Raw genomic sequence first — 15,704 nt, forward strand, 5'->3', positions numbered from 1 at the left:
CCTTCGATATCAAGAATAATGCACATTGCAATTAACCCTACATTTGGTATCAATTGATCAAGAAAGGTTGGACAAGGAAAGAAGAAGGCCAAGCCATAACTCCCAAAGATTAAAGAGATAAATGATATAGGGAGGCATGGCTAGGTATAACTCTATCACTAGTGAATTTCTTTTGCTACTAATGCTCCTTGTTGCTAGTGGTTATGAAGCTTTTAGGTGTTTGATGACAAAGGGGGAGAAGTGTACCCTAAAAGCAAGTAAATAGTTTGGAGTAAATGACGCCATTAGCAAGGGGGAGGGATGGAAAATGCAATACAATAGGATGCATGGTGATAGGGGGAGGTACTTAGTCAATATGGGGGAGAAGTGCAATTTGATGATCCCATGGACTAAGGTACAAATTTTTCATTGCTCATATGGTTCAAACCACATACAAGCCATTGGTCTACAAATTCTTTCTACAATTGGTATCAAGGGCTTTTAAAATGAGCATTGAAATGTCATCCAAGCAAGCTAAGTAGTTTCTAACTTTTCAAATTGGTATCAATTTCATATTCTTGCAATTCATCTTGCTTGCTTTGGTTGTGTTGTCATCAATCACCAAAAAGGGGGAGATTGTAGCGAAAATGGCCTCTCATGCCATATTTCAATATAATGTTTTGGCGATTGATGACACACACAACACTTGGACTAATGTGATTGTTAAGATGACTATTCTCAGGCTTTTAGGTTCAAGTGATGACAAAGAGAAGAGAGGCGTAGCAAGGCCCGAAGGGCCACCCCTACGGGGGTTCCGTAGGACAAGAATCGAAGAGACTGTGAAGAAATTCAATACACCGGTTGAACCGACGTTAAGGAAAATACACACGCCGGTGTAATTGTCCAGAAGCTGGAAACTGAAGGTACACTCACCGGATTAACCGACGTTGAAGAAAATGCATACGTCGGTGCATTGCCAAACGAAGACCGATGAAAATACATACACCGGTTGAACCGACGATGCATCGGTCAATTGCATCGGTTCAGTTGTCCAGAGAGGTGGTTTTTGGAGGAACGTGAAGAAGTTACAATCACCGGTTAAACCGACGCTAATTTTACATACACCGGTTGATTGCATCGGTTAAACCGGCGATACACCGGTTAATTGCTAACGGCTAGTTTTTCAAGTAGCACTTTACATACACCGGTTAAACCGACGATGGCTTTGGAGGTACGTCGGATTAACCGGCGTTAAGCGTTTTTCTGGCAGCTTTTCTCCAACGGCTATATTTGCTTGTGCTGCCTATATATACCCCCAAGGCCGGGTCATTTGAGAGTGCTGGAGTTCAAGGAAATATACAAGAGCTAAAGATCATCTCCAACCACCATAGAGCTTCATTGTACATCATATAGGCTTAAGCACACTTGTGAGAGTGCTTAGTGCTTGTTTAGGCTTAATTCTTGAGAGAACTAGCTTGAGAGAAAGTCTTGCTGCGGCAAGCAACTTGTGTACTCGTCGTGTGACCCTCCGACTTGGTGTGGAGTGGCAACGACACTTTGTGCGGGGAAGGAGGCCCCTACTTGGTGTTAAAGCTCCAAGATAGTGAAGACGGTGCCGTGGTGACGCTTCGAGATAGACGGTGGCGGTGACCTCGTCTTTGTGACTTGGCGTCACTTAGCCTTTGCTTGTCGGGAGCCTTGGAGGCGTGGCAAGACGGTGATCAAGCGAAGAGACTCGGCATCCCACTTGATTCTTTGTGAGCAAGTGGCCGTGGACGTAGGGAGGGACTTTGGTGTCCTAACCGAACCACGTTAAATCGTGTGTCTTGGTGTCTTCATGGGAGTTTGCATATCCTCTCCCTTACCGCTTTACTTACCGCATTACGTTTCCGCATTTACTCTTTCTTGCTTATCTTTACTTTCCTAGTTAGTTTGATTAGGATTGGCTATAGGTTGCAAGTCTTTTGGGGTAAGTAGAGGGTAGCATAGATAAACCTTAGTCATAACTAGCATGTGTAGGACGTGTTAGGTTTATCTTATGCAATTAGATTGAGCCCTAGGATAGAAAAGCGATTAGCGACCCTATTCACCCCCTCCCCCTCTAGGGTCGGACACCCCGGTGATCCTTACAATTGGTATCAGAGCTTGGTCTCACACCTCTTACGAGGATTAGCCAATTCTATTGGTAAATTTGTGAGAAAACTCGTAGGAGACCCGTCGACTTAACCGTCGAGTGAGTATCATGTCCGGGGAAGGGATGAGTACCGATAGGGCTCCGTTTTTCGATGGCACGGGTTTTCCACGTTGGAAAGTGCTTATGCAAGCACATCTTCAAGCCCGGGGGCTTGATGTTTGGCGTGTCACCGAAGAGGGCAAGAAAAATGAGAATAAGGCCGAGAGACAATATGATGTCATTGCAAAATCAATTCTATTGTCTTCTCTATGTGATAGTGTGTTTAATCGTGTATTTGCTAATGAAAATGCTCATAAGCTATGGAACCAAATTGTCGAGAATCATGAGGGCACAAAGGATGTGGCCAATCAAAAATACCATATTCTCGGCGAGGAGCTAAGTAGCTTTAAGCAACTTCCAAATGAAAATGCTCATGACATGTACTCACGATTAAATACTCTTGTCAATGAAATTAATGCCTTAGGTCTCAATCAAGTTGATGATGGGGAAATTAACCGCAAGATTCTCCGAAGCCTTCGCAAACCCGACTACAACATCATCAACACGATCTTGCAAAAGGAAGACTTGGCCAAGCTTACACCAAACCAAGTCATCAATCAAATCATCGCCCATGAGTATAGTATGGGGATGACAAAGAAGAAAGAGCAAGAGTCCACCTCTTCTTCAAGCAAAAAGAGTCTCGCCGCCAAGCACTCATGCAAGCATCAACCAAGGCGACAAGACTCATCAAGCTCAAATGAAAGTGAACAAGAAGAAGAGGATGACGAAGATAGTGATGATGAATCAAGTTCAAGTGATGAAGAATACCCAAGGGCCGTGCTATACCACAACCGCAAGATTGCCAAGCATGTACATGAGCTCTATGAGCTTGGGTACAAAACACTCATTAAAGGGAGTGCGGTTGGGATAGAGAAGATGGCGAAGAAAAAGAACAAGTCAAGAGCCCAAGCTCTCTCCGCCATCCACATGCCCAAGAAAAGTGGTGAAAGCTCAAGTCACAAAAAAAATTCCAAGAGCTCCACCACCCATCGCCCTCGGAGATTATCACCACCACCCATGTGTCTTATGGCACTAGGTAATAACGATGTAAGTGATGACTCCTCCTCAAATGATGAATCCGATGTTGAAACCAATGAACTTTGTGAGATGATGACTCTTCTCCATAATCAACAAGAATATCTCATTAAACAAAATAAAGAAATCAAAGCTCTCAAGGCTAACGAAAAACTTCATGCTTCATTTGTCTCAAGATATGAGAACTTGCTAAACAAATTCAATTTGTTAGACAATGAGCATAAAGAGCTTAAAATTAAATATGAGAGTCTTGAATCTAAAAATGAATCATCATTGGATAAATCATTTCCTTGCAATATTTCTTGTGCTATCTCTTTTGACAAGGTAGATGCGTCTACCTCTTGTGATCTAACCCCTTGCAATGAGAATGTGATTGTAGAAACATGTGATGATCTCATTGCTAAGGAAAATGATGAGCTTAAACAAGAGATAGAAAGGCTAATGACGGACTTGAGGCGGCTCAAAGGAAAGTACACTCAAGAGCAAGTCCAACCTTCTCAAGATAACACCTCCGCGGGCGTGAAGAAGCTTGAGAAGGGAGAAACCGTGACTTGCTTCAAGTGTCACAAAGAAGGCCACAAGTCCTACCAATGCAAGGAGAAAGAGGGCAAAGTAAAGGGCAAAGAAAATAGCAAGCCCAAGAACTTGAACAAGAACAAGAAGGCTAAGGAGATCAAGAAAAACACATCTCCATACTTGAAGGCGTCCTACATGTACACCAAGCCCACCCACAAGAACAAGCAAAAGAGCAACCACTACATACTTGAAAAGAAGAAGAATGGCAAGGTGGTGGCTCATGTCATGGGGTGGAGAACATATGGTTGGAACCAACCTATTTGGGTGCCCAAGGATATTATTCATACCATGGATGGCTCTCAAAAGGTTTGGGTTCCTAAGACTTAGGCACCAAACAAGTGCAACGGGGGATTTGGATGCTTAGCTTACAAGTTAAAGAGAAGGTTCAAGCCAAAACAAGCTAAGCTCACAACTTGGACATTTGTTGCCCAAGTCCCCCATAAGGTAATGGTAGCTAATTTTCAATTCAAGCATCATGTAGCTCCATTGCTTTTGCTAGGATGTTTGCTTGTTTTGCATCTCCTAGTGATATATATGGTGGGTTGCTTGTGCCATGACTCTAACCCATGAGCAACCTACATGGTTTGATAAGTGTGTAGAAAGCTACATAAGGTTACCTTTCATGGTACACGGACTTCATGAGGTATGTATTTCATATGTGTACCATGAACACAAGCTATAGGGTAAACTTCCCAATTGTGTCCAAATCAATGTGCATACATTTGCTTGGTGATTCAAACACTAAATGCACACATTTAGAGGGAGTTCACTTTATAGCTTGTGATTTTGAGACTAACATGTTTGCTAGCTTATCTTTTGTAGTCTCACGTGGAGTTAACACTCTAAGAGAATGTTTCTCACAAATCAATGTGAACAAACAACTCTATAAGAGTGGTTAGATAATTTGTGCTTTCATGCATATTGAGCCATGCTCTATTGAACTTAAATGCTCATATCTAAGTTCATAGGCTATGTGCTCATATATTTGCTTAACCTTGGTGTACCAAGTTCTCTTCTTTCAAAGACTTTCAATTGGTTGCAAGTCACTTTCAAGTTGGTACATGCAAGTTCAACTAAGTTGTTCCCCCGGAGGTATGCTAGGTTCTAAACTCATTCAATTGATATAATTGTCAATTTCTTATCCTTTTTAGAGCTACCTCCGTGCATGATATGATCTAAGCTTTCTAGTTATAACATCTAGTTGTGCACTTGTTTTTCACATTATCACTTTATGCACATACTTGTGGAAAGCTTAGCTCATGTCATGCTAGTTTCGTGATTTTGTGATCCACCATAGTAAATTCTCAATTGGTATCTTCATTGATATCATACAATTGGATCATGAGTCATGGAGCTAACTCCCTAGGATACTAATCTTCTTTTGAGCTATATTATTTTGCAAGAACTTTTAGAAGCAAGACCTTTTAAGTAATTTGATTCCAAAGAGGGACAAATGTGGATCAAATCAAGGTATTTTCTCAAGGAGAGGAAGCATATCCCGAAGGGGGAGAAATACCTAAGTGAATCAAGTCATGAGGGAGAATCAAAGGGGGAATCAAGGTTTTAGAGGGAGGCCAAGTCATCATTATATGGTGGTAAGCATCCAAGCTACGGGGAATTTGGAGGCTTGACAAGGTTTGGGATGCATGAGTAGGGATGCATCATGCAAAGATAAAGGAAAGCCAAGTTATGAATTAAAGATTAGTAACCCAAATTCCCCTCCCCTACATATGAGGTAATGAGCAAGGTAAAAGGATAATCTCTAAATTTCATTTGATATCCTTCATGCATCATTGTAGCTCAATGCCTCTCTAGGAATGCATGATCTTATCTTTACAATTGGTATTTACTTTTGGCATCTTTTATTTGATATGCTTTCCTAGAAATATCATATGGTAGGTTGTTTTGGTACTAATTTCTTATCTAGTGCAACCTACATGGGCGAAAAAACCGTTGCTTCTCCATGACACATATTGTCGAAAGAAAATACCAAAGTCTACAATCGGTATCAATCCTATTTTTTGGTATTCATTTGGTGTCATGTTATTCAAGTTATAGAGTTTGATCCCCATTATGTGAATTACAAGTGCATACATTTGATTAAGTGATTCAAACACTATTGCACACATTTAGGGGGAGCTAACTCTATAGCTTGTGTTTTTGTGACTAACATACTTTCAAAGTGATATTTGTTGTAGTCACACTCCTTTTGTCCATATGGTAATACACTCAATCCTTCGATATCAAGAATAATGCACATTGCAATTAACCCTACATTTGGTATCAATTGATCAAGAAAGGTTGGATAAGGAAAGAAGAAGGCCAAGCCATAACTCCCAAAGATTAAAGAGATAAATGATATAGGGAGGCATGGCTAGGTATAACTCTATCACTAGTGAATTTCTTTTGCTACTAATGCTCCTTGTTGCTAGTGGTTATGAAGCTTTTAGGTGTTTGATGACAAAGGGGGAGAAGTGTACCCTAAAAGCAAGCAAATAGTTTGGAGTAAATGACGCCATTAGCAAGGGGGAGGGATGGAAAATGCAATACAATAGGATGCATGGTGATAGGGGGAGGTACTTAGTCAATATGGGGGAGAAGTGCAATTTGATGATCCCATGGACTAAGGTACAAATTTTTCATTGCTCATATGGTTCAAACCACATACAAGCCATTGGTCTACAAATTCTTTCTACAATTGGTATCAAGGGCTTTTAAAATGAGCATTGAAATGTCATCCAAGCAAGCTAAGTAGTTTCTAACTTTTCAAATTGGTATCAATTTCATATTCTTGCAATTCATCTTGCTTGCTTTGGTTGTGTTGTCATCAATCACCAAAAAGGGGGAGATTGTAGCGAAAATGGCCTCTCATGCCATATTTCAATATAATGTTTTGGCGATTGATGACACACACAACACTTGGACTAATGTGATTGTTAAGATGACTATTCTCAGGCTTTTAGGTTCAAGTGATGACAAAGAGAAGAGAGGCGTAGCAAGGCCCGAAGGGCCACCCCTACGGGGGTTCCGTAGGACAAGAATCGAAGAGACTGTGAAGAAATTCAATACACCGGTTGAACCGACGTTAAGGAAAATACACACGCCGGTGTAATTGTCCAGAAGCTGGAAACTGAAGGTACACTCACCGGATTAACCGACGTTGAAGAAAATGCATACGTCGGTGCATTGCCAAACGAAGACCGATGAAAATACATACACCGGTTGAACCGACGATGCATCGGTCAATTGCATCGGTTCAGTTGTCCAGAGAGGTGGTTTATGGAGGAACGTGAAGAAGTTACAATCACCGGTTAAACCGACGCTAATTTTACATACACCGGTTGATTGCATCGGTTAAACCGGCGATACACCGGTTAATTGCTAACGGCTAGTTTTTCAAGTAGCAGTTTACATACACCGGTTAAACCGACGATGGCTTTGGAGGTACGTCGGATTAACCGGCGTTAAGCGTTTTTCTGGCAGCTTTTCTCCAACGGCTATATTTGCTTGTGCTGCCTATATATACCCCCAAGGCCGGGTCATTTGAGAGTGCTAGAGTTCAAGGAAATATACAAGAGCTAAAGATCATCTCCAACCACCATAGAGCTTCATTGTACATCATATAGGCTTAAGCACACTTGTGAGAGTGCTTAGTGCTTGTTTAGGCTTAGTTCTTGAGAGAACTAGCTTGAGAGAAAGTCTTGCTGCGGCAAGCAACTTGTGTACTCGTCGTGTGACCCTCCGACTTGGTGTGGAGTGGCAACGACACTTTGTGCGGGGAAGGAGGCCCCTACTTGGTGTTAAAGCTCCAAGATAGTGAAGACGGTGCCGTGGTGACGCTTCGAGATAGACGGTGGCGGTGACCTCGTCTTTGTGACTTGGCGTCACTTAGCCTTTGCTTGTCGGGAGCCTTGGAGGCGTGGCAAGACGGTGATCAAGCGAAGAGACTCGGCATCCCACTTGATTCTTTGTGAGCAAGTGGCCGTGGACGTAGGGAGGGACTTTGGTGTCCTAACCGAACCACGTTAAATCGTGTGTCTTGGTGTCTTCACGGGAGTTTGCATATCCTCTCCCTTACCGCTTTACTTACCGCATTACGTTTCCGCATTTACTCTTTCTTGCTTATCTTTACTTTCCTAGTTAGTTTGATTAGGATTGGCTATAGGTTGCAAGTCTTTTGGGGTAAGTAGAGGGTAGCATAGATAAACCTTAGTCATAACTAGCATGTGTAGGACGTGTTAGGTTTATCTTATGCAATTAGATTGAGCCCTAGGATAGAAAAGCGATTAGCGACCCTATTCACCCCCTCCCCCTCTAGGGTCGGACACCCCGGTGATCCTTACAATTGGTATCAGAGCTTGGTCTCACACCTCTTACGAGGATTAGCCAATTCTATTGGTAAATTTATGAGAAAACTCGTAGGAGACCCGTCGACTTAACCGTCGAGTGAGTATCATGTCCGGGGAAGGGATGAATACCGATAGGGCTCCGTTTTTCGATGGCACGGGTTTTCCACGTTGGAAAGTGCTTATGCAAGCACATCTTCAAGCCCGGGGGCTTGATGTTTGGCGTGTCACCGAAGAGGGCAAGAAAAATGAGAATAAGGCCGAGAGACAATATGATGCCATTGCAAAATCAATTCTATTGTCTTCTCTATGTGATAGTGTGTTTAATCGTGTATTTGCTAATGAAAATGCTCATAAGCTATGGAAGCAAATTGTCGAGAATCATGAGGGCACAAAGGATGTGGCCAATCAAAAATACCATATTCTCGGCGAGGAGCTAAGTAGCTTTAAGCAACTTCCAAATGAAAATGCTCATGACATGTACTCACGATTAAATACTCTTGTCAATGAAATTAATGCCTTAGGTCTCAATCAAGTTGATGATGGGGAAATTAACCGCAAGATTCTCCGAAGCCTTCGCAAACCCGACTACAACATCATCAACACGATCTTGCAAAAGGAAGACTTGGCCAAGCTTACACCAAACCAAGTCATCAATCAAATCATCGCCCATGAGTATAGTATGGGGATGACAAAGAAGAAAGAGCAAGAGTCCACCTCTTCTTCAAGCAAAAAGAGTCTCGCCGCCAAGCACTCATGCAAGCATCAACCAAGGCGACAAGACTCATCAAGCTCAAATGAAAGTGAACAAGAAGAAGAGGATGACGAAGATAGTGATGATGAATCAAGTTCAAGTGATGAAGAATACCCAAGGGCCGTGCTATACCACAACCGCAAGATTGCCAAGCATGTACATGAGCTCTATGAGCTTGGGTACAAAACACTCATTAAAGGGAGTGCGGTTGGGATAGAGAATATGGCGAAGAAAAAGAACAAGTCAAGAGCCCAAGCTCTCTCCGCCATCCACATGCCCAAGAAAAGTGGTGAAAGCTCAAGTCACAAAAAAAATTCCAAGAGCTCCACCACCCATCGCCCTCGGAGATTATCACCACCACCCATGTGTCTTATGGCACTAGGTAATAACGATGTAAGTGATGACTCCTCCTCAAATGATGAATCCGATGTTGAAACCAATGAACTTTGTGAGATGATGACTCTTCTCCATAATCAACAAGAATATCTCATTAAACAAAATAAAGAAATCAAAGCTCTCAAGGCTAACGAAAAACTTCATGCTTCATTTGTCTCAAGATATGAGAACTTGCTAAACAAATTCAATTTGTTAGACAATGAGCATAAAGAGCTTAAAATTAAATATGAGAGTCTTGAATCTAAAAATGAATCATCATTGGATAAATCATTTCCTTGCAATATTTCTTGTGCTATCTCTTTTGACAAGGTAGATGCGTCTACCTCTTGTGATCTAACCCCTTGCAATGAGAATGTGATTGTAGAAACATGTGATGATCTCATTGCTAAGGAAAATGATGAGCTTAAACAAGAGATAGAAAGGCTAATGACGGACTTGAGGCGGCTCAAAGGAAAGTACACTCAAGAGCAAGTCCAACCTTCTCAAGATAACACCTCCGCGGGCGTGAAGAAGCTTGAGAAGGGAGAAACCGTGACTTGCTTCAAGTGTCACAAAGAAGGCCACAAGTCCTACCAATGCAAGGAGAAAGAGGGCAAAGTAAAGGGCAAAGAAAATAGCAAGCCCAAGAACTTGAACAAGAACAAGAAGGCTAAGGAGATCAAGAAAAACACATCTCCATACTTGAAGGCGTCCTACATGTACACCAAGCCCACCCACAAGAACAAGCAAAAGAGCAACCACTACATACTTGAAAAGAAGAAGAATGGCAAGGTGGTGGCTCATGTCATGGGGTGGAGAACATATGGTTGGAACCAACCTATTTGGGTGCCCAAGGATATTATTCATACCATGGATGGCTCTCAAAAGGTTTGGGTTCCTAAGACTTAGGCACCAAACAAGTGCAACGGGGGATTTGGATGCTTAGCTTACAAGTTAAAGAGAAGGTTCAAGCCAAAACAAGCTAAGCTCACAACTTGGACATTTGTTGCCCAAGTCCCCCATAAGGTAATGGTAGCTAATTTTCAATTCAAGCATCATGTAGCTCCATTGCTTTTGCTAGGATGTTTGCTTGTTTTGCATCTCCTAGTGATATATATGGTGGGTTGCTTGTGCCATGACTCTAACCCATGAGCAACCTACATGGTTTGATAAGTGTGTAGAAAGCTACATAAGGTTACCTTTCATGGTACACGGACTTCATGAGGTATGTATTTCATATGTGTACCATGAACACAAGCTATAGGGTAAACTTCCCAATTGTGTCCAAATCAATGTGCATACATTTGCTTGGTGATTCAAACACTAAATGCACACATTTAGAGGGAGTTCACTTTATAGCTTGTGATTTTGAGACTAACATGTTTGCTAGCTTATCTTTTGTAGTCTCACGTGGAGTTAACACTCTAAGAGAATGTTTCTCACAAATCAATGTGAACAAACAACTCTATAAGAGTGGTTAGATAATTTGTGCTTTCATGCATATTGAGCCATGCTCTATTGAACTTAAATGCTCATATCTAAGTTCATAGGCTATGTGCTCATATATTTGCTTAACCTTGGTGTACCAAGTTCTCTTCTTTCAAAGACTTTCAATTGGTTGCAAGTCACTTTCAAGTTGGTACATGCAAGTTCAACTAAGTTGTTCCCCCGGAGGTATGCTAGGTTCTAAACTCATTCAATTGATATAATTGTCAATTTCTTATCCTTTTTAGAGCTACCTCCGTGCATGATATGATCTAAGCTTTCTAGTTATAACATCTAGTTGTGCACTTGTTTTTCACATTATCACTTTATGCACATACTTGTGGAAAGCTTAGCTCATGTCATGCTAGTTTCGTGATTTTGTGATCCACCATAGTAAATTCTCAATTGGTATCTTCATTGATATCATACAATTGGATCATGAGTCATGGAGCTAACTCCCTAGGATACTAATCTTCTTTTGAGCTATATTATTTTGCAAGAACTTTTAGAAGCAAGACCTTTTAAGTAATTTGATTCCAAAGAGGGACAAATGTGGATCAAATCAAGGTATTTTCTCAAGGAGAGGAAGCATATCCCGAAGGGGGAGAAATACCTAAGTGAATCAAGTCATGAGGGAGAATCAAAGGGGGAATCAAGGTTTTAGAGGGAGGCCAAGTCATCATTATATGGTGGTAAGCATCCAAGCTACGGGGAATTTGGAGGCTTGACAAGGTTTGGGATGCATGAGTAGGGATGCATCATGCAAAGATAAAGGAAAGCCAAGTTATGAATTAAAGATTAGTAACCCAAATTCCCCTCCCCTACATATGAGGTAATGAGCAAGGTAAAAGGATAATCTCTAAATTTCATTTGATATCCTTCATGCATCATTGTAGCTCAATGCCTCTCTAGGAATGCATGATCTTATCTTTACAATTGGTATTTACTTTTGGCATCTTTTATTTGATATGCTTTCCTAGAAATATCATATGGTAGGTTGTTTTGGTACTAATTTCTTATCTAGTGCAACCTACATGGGCGAAAAAACCGTTGCTTCTCCATGACACATATTGTCGAAAGAAAATACCGAAGTCTACAATCGGTATCAATCCTATTTTTTGGTATTCATTTGGTGTCATGTTATTCAAGTTATAGAGTTTGATCCCCATTATGTGAATTACAAGTGCATACATTTGATTAAGTGATTCAAACACTATTGCACACATTTAGGGGGAGCTAACTCTATAGCTTGTGTTTTTGTGACTAACATACTTTCAAAGTGATATTTGTTGTAGTCACACTCCTTTTGTCCATATGGTAATACACTCAATCCTTCGATATCAAGAATAATGCACATTGCAATTAACCCTACATTTGGTATCAATTGATCAAGAAAGGTTGGACAAGGAAAGAAGAAGGCCAAGCCATAACTCCCAAAGATTAAAGAGATAAATGATATAGGGAGGCATGGCTAGGTATAACTCTATCACTAGTGAATTTCTTTTGCTACTAATGCTCCTTGTTGCTAGTGGTTATGAAGCTTTTAGGTGTTTGATGACAAAGGGGGAGAAGTGTACCCTAAAAGCAAGCAAATAGTTTGGAGTAAATGACGCCATTAGCAAGGGGGAGGGATGGAAAATGCAATACAATAGGATGCATGGTGATAGGGGGAGGTACTTAGTCAATATGGGGGAGAAGTGCAATTTGATGATCCCATGGACTAAGGTACAAATTTTTCATTGCTCATATGGTTCAAACCACATACAAGCCATTGGTCTACAAATTCTTTCTACAATTGGTATCAAGGGCTTTTAAAATGAGCATTGAAATGTCATCCAAGCAAGCTAAGTAGTTTCTAACTTTTCAAATTGGTATCAATTTCATATTCTTGCAATTCATCTTGCTTGCTTTGGTTGTGTTGTCATCAATCACCAAAAAGGGGGAGATTGTAGCGAAAATGGCCTCTCATGCCATATTTCAATATAATGTTTTGGCGATTGATGACACACACAACACTTGGACTAATGTGATTGTTAAGATGACTATTCTCAGGCTTTTAGGTTCAAGTGATGACAAAGAGAAGAGAGGCGTAGCAAGGCCCGAAGGGCCACCCCTACGGGGGTTCCGTAGGACAAGAATCGAAGAGACTGTGAAGAAATTCAATACACCGGTTGAACCGACGTTAAGGAAAATACACACGCCGGTGTAATTGTCCAGAAGCTGGAAACTGAAGGTACACTCACCGGATTAACCGACGTTGAAGAAAATGCATACGTCGGTGCATTGCCAAACGAAGACCGATGAAAATACATACACCGGTTGAACCGACGATGCATCGGTCAATTGCATCGGTTCAGTTGTCCAGAGAGGTGGTTTATGGAGGAACGTGAAGAAGTTACAATCACCGGTTAAACCGACGCTAATTTTACATACACCGGTTGATTGCATCGGTTAAACCGGCGATACACCGGTTAATTGCTAACGGCTAGTTTTTCAAGTAGCAGTTTACATACACCGGTTAAACCGACGATGGCTTTGGAGGTACGTCGTATTAACCGGCGTTAAGCGTTTTTCTGGCAGCTTTTCTCCAACGGCTATATTTGCTTGTGCTGCCTATATATACCCCCAAGGCCGGGTCATTTGAGAGTGCTGGAGTTCAAGGAAATATACAAGAGCTAAAGATCATCTCCAACCACCATAGAGCTTCATTGTACATCATATAGGCTTAAGCACACTTGTGAGAGTGCTTAGTGCTTGTTTAGGCTTAGTTCTTGAGAGAACTAGCTTGAGAGAAAGTCTTGCTGCGGCAAGCAACTTGTGTACTCGTCGTGTGACCCTCCGACTTGGTGTGGAGTGGCAACGACACTTTGTGCGGGGAAGGAGGCCCCTACTTGGTGTTAAAGCTCCAAGATAGTGAAGACGGTGCCGTGGTGACGCTTCGAGATAGACGGTGGCGGTGACCTCGTCTTTGTGACTTGGCGTCACTTAGCCTTTGCTTGTCGGGAGCCTTGGAGGCGTGGCAAGACGGTGATCAAGCGAAGAGACTCGGCATCCCACTTGATTCTTTGTGAGCAAGTGGCCGTGGACGTAGGGAGGGACTTTGGTGTCCTAACCGAACCACGTTAAATCGTGTGTCTTGGTGTCTTCACGGGAGTTTGCATATCCTCTCCCTTACCGCTTTACTTACCGCATTACGTTTCCGCATTTACTCTTTCTTGCTTATCTTTACTTTCCTAGTTAGTTTGATTAGGATTGGCTATAGGTTGCAAGTCTTTTGGGGTAAGTAGAGGGTAGCATAGATAAACCTTAGTCATAACTAGTATGTGTAGGACGTGTTAGGTTTATCTTATGCAATTAGATTGAGCCCTAGGATAGAAAAGCGATTAGCGACCCTATTCACCCCCTCCCCCTCTAGGGTCGGACACCCCGGTGATCCTTACACCTCTCATTTATATAGGGAATTTACTCAACAATTCTGGCATCGCCGAAGAGTTCGAACCCCGCAGGAACTTGACGCCCTTCTTAAATCGGGTGTAGGACAAAGAGCCCCCGATTTCATTTCTTGGTTCAAGCACAAGGTATAACAAACCATCATGCTTGTTAGACATTTGAAGTTCCTTTTCCGTGCGAATAGTATGACAAACCATCATGCTTCTACCTGCAGGCCCAAAATGATGCGTCTATGTGTCCTAAGTTCAGACAGTTTTCCAATGGTTGTGCCTATAGGGTCTTATCATACTCCGGATATGATGTAAATGGATATCGCTTTCACACAAAAAGCCACGAGCAGAGTCGGCCCAATTGAAGAACAACAAATTCCGGAGTTTGTACGACAGGCCTTGATGGGGTCGAGTATTATGGCATAATTGAAGAAATCTATGAACTCACATTTCATGGTTGCAAACCTCTTAAGCCTGTCATATTCAAATGCCATTGGTTTGATCCTAACGAAGTGCGACGGACCCCTCATATCGGCCTAGTCGAAATTTGCCAGTCATTAGTGTATCTAGGAGACGATGTCTATATTTTGGCTCAACAAGCCACGCAAGTTTATTATCTCTCATATCCGTGCAAAATCGACGATCGCCTTATGGGTTGGGACGTTGTATACAAGGTATCACCACACGGTAAAGTACCTATTCCAAATAATGAGGATTACAACACAGACCCAAACACATATGACGGGGAGTTCTTTCAAGAAGATGGGCTTGAAGGGCATTTTGAGATAGACTTAACCGGAGTGATCGAAATGGAAGTACACGATGATGAAATGGTTGATAACGAGGACACTGGTGAGGTGGTTCATAATGCGAAGGACCTAGAATTACTTGAGCGATTAGAATTAGGTGATGATAATGAGGATGAAATTCCACCTTTAGAGCACGGGGCTTGAACTTCTCGACTTGCGTGATAGTGATGATGAGACATATGATCTAGCTAATCCCGATGAAGATGATTATTTCTAATACATGTATGATCCGTACTAATTGATTTATTTTCTTTAATTATGTTACTTTTTAATTATGTTGCATTTATTTTCTTTCTCTTTATAAGATCGTTTTGTATATATGTGCTGATTGGTTTCCTATTTTTAATTGCAGGTGATTGAAGAAAGATGCCGGGCGGCAGACTTCAACGATCGGTCGCCTCACTGTACAGAAGAATGATGCCACACTCGGATGCTGGTGAGGGCTCCAATAGGGGTTCCGAGTTGGGGCGAGGCAAGGGTGGAGGGAAGGGTGGACCCAAGAGGGGTGGAGGGAAGGGTGGAGGCAGGAGGCATTGAGAGCCTTCGCCTGTACCGCCGTCTGAGGAGGAGTAGGAGGAGGAGCCTTCCCAGGACCAGGAGCAGGAGCAGGAGGAGGAGGAGTGGCAGGCGGACGCGCAGGAGGAGGAGGGGGAGTCGTCTGAGGAGGAGGAC

This window comes from Panicum virgatum, chromosome 8N, assembly GCF_016808335.1.
Source record: "Panicum virgatum strain AP13 chromosome 8N, P.virgatum_v5, whole genome shotgun sequence".
NCBI classification, from domain to species: domain Eukaryota; kingdom Viridiplantae; phylum Streptophyta; class Magnoliopsida; order Poales; family Poaceae; genus Panicum; species Panicum virgatum.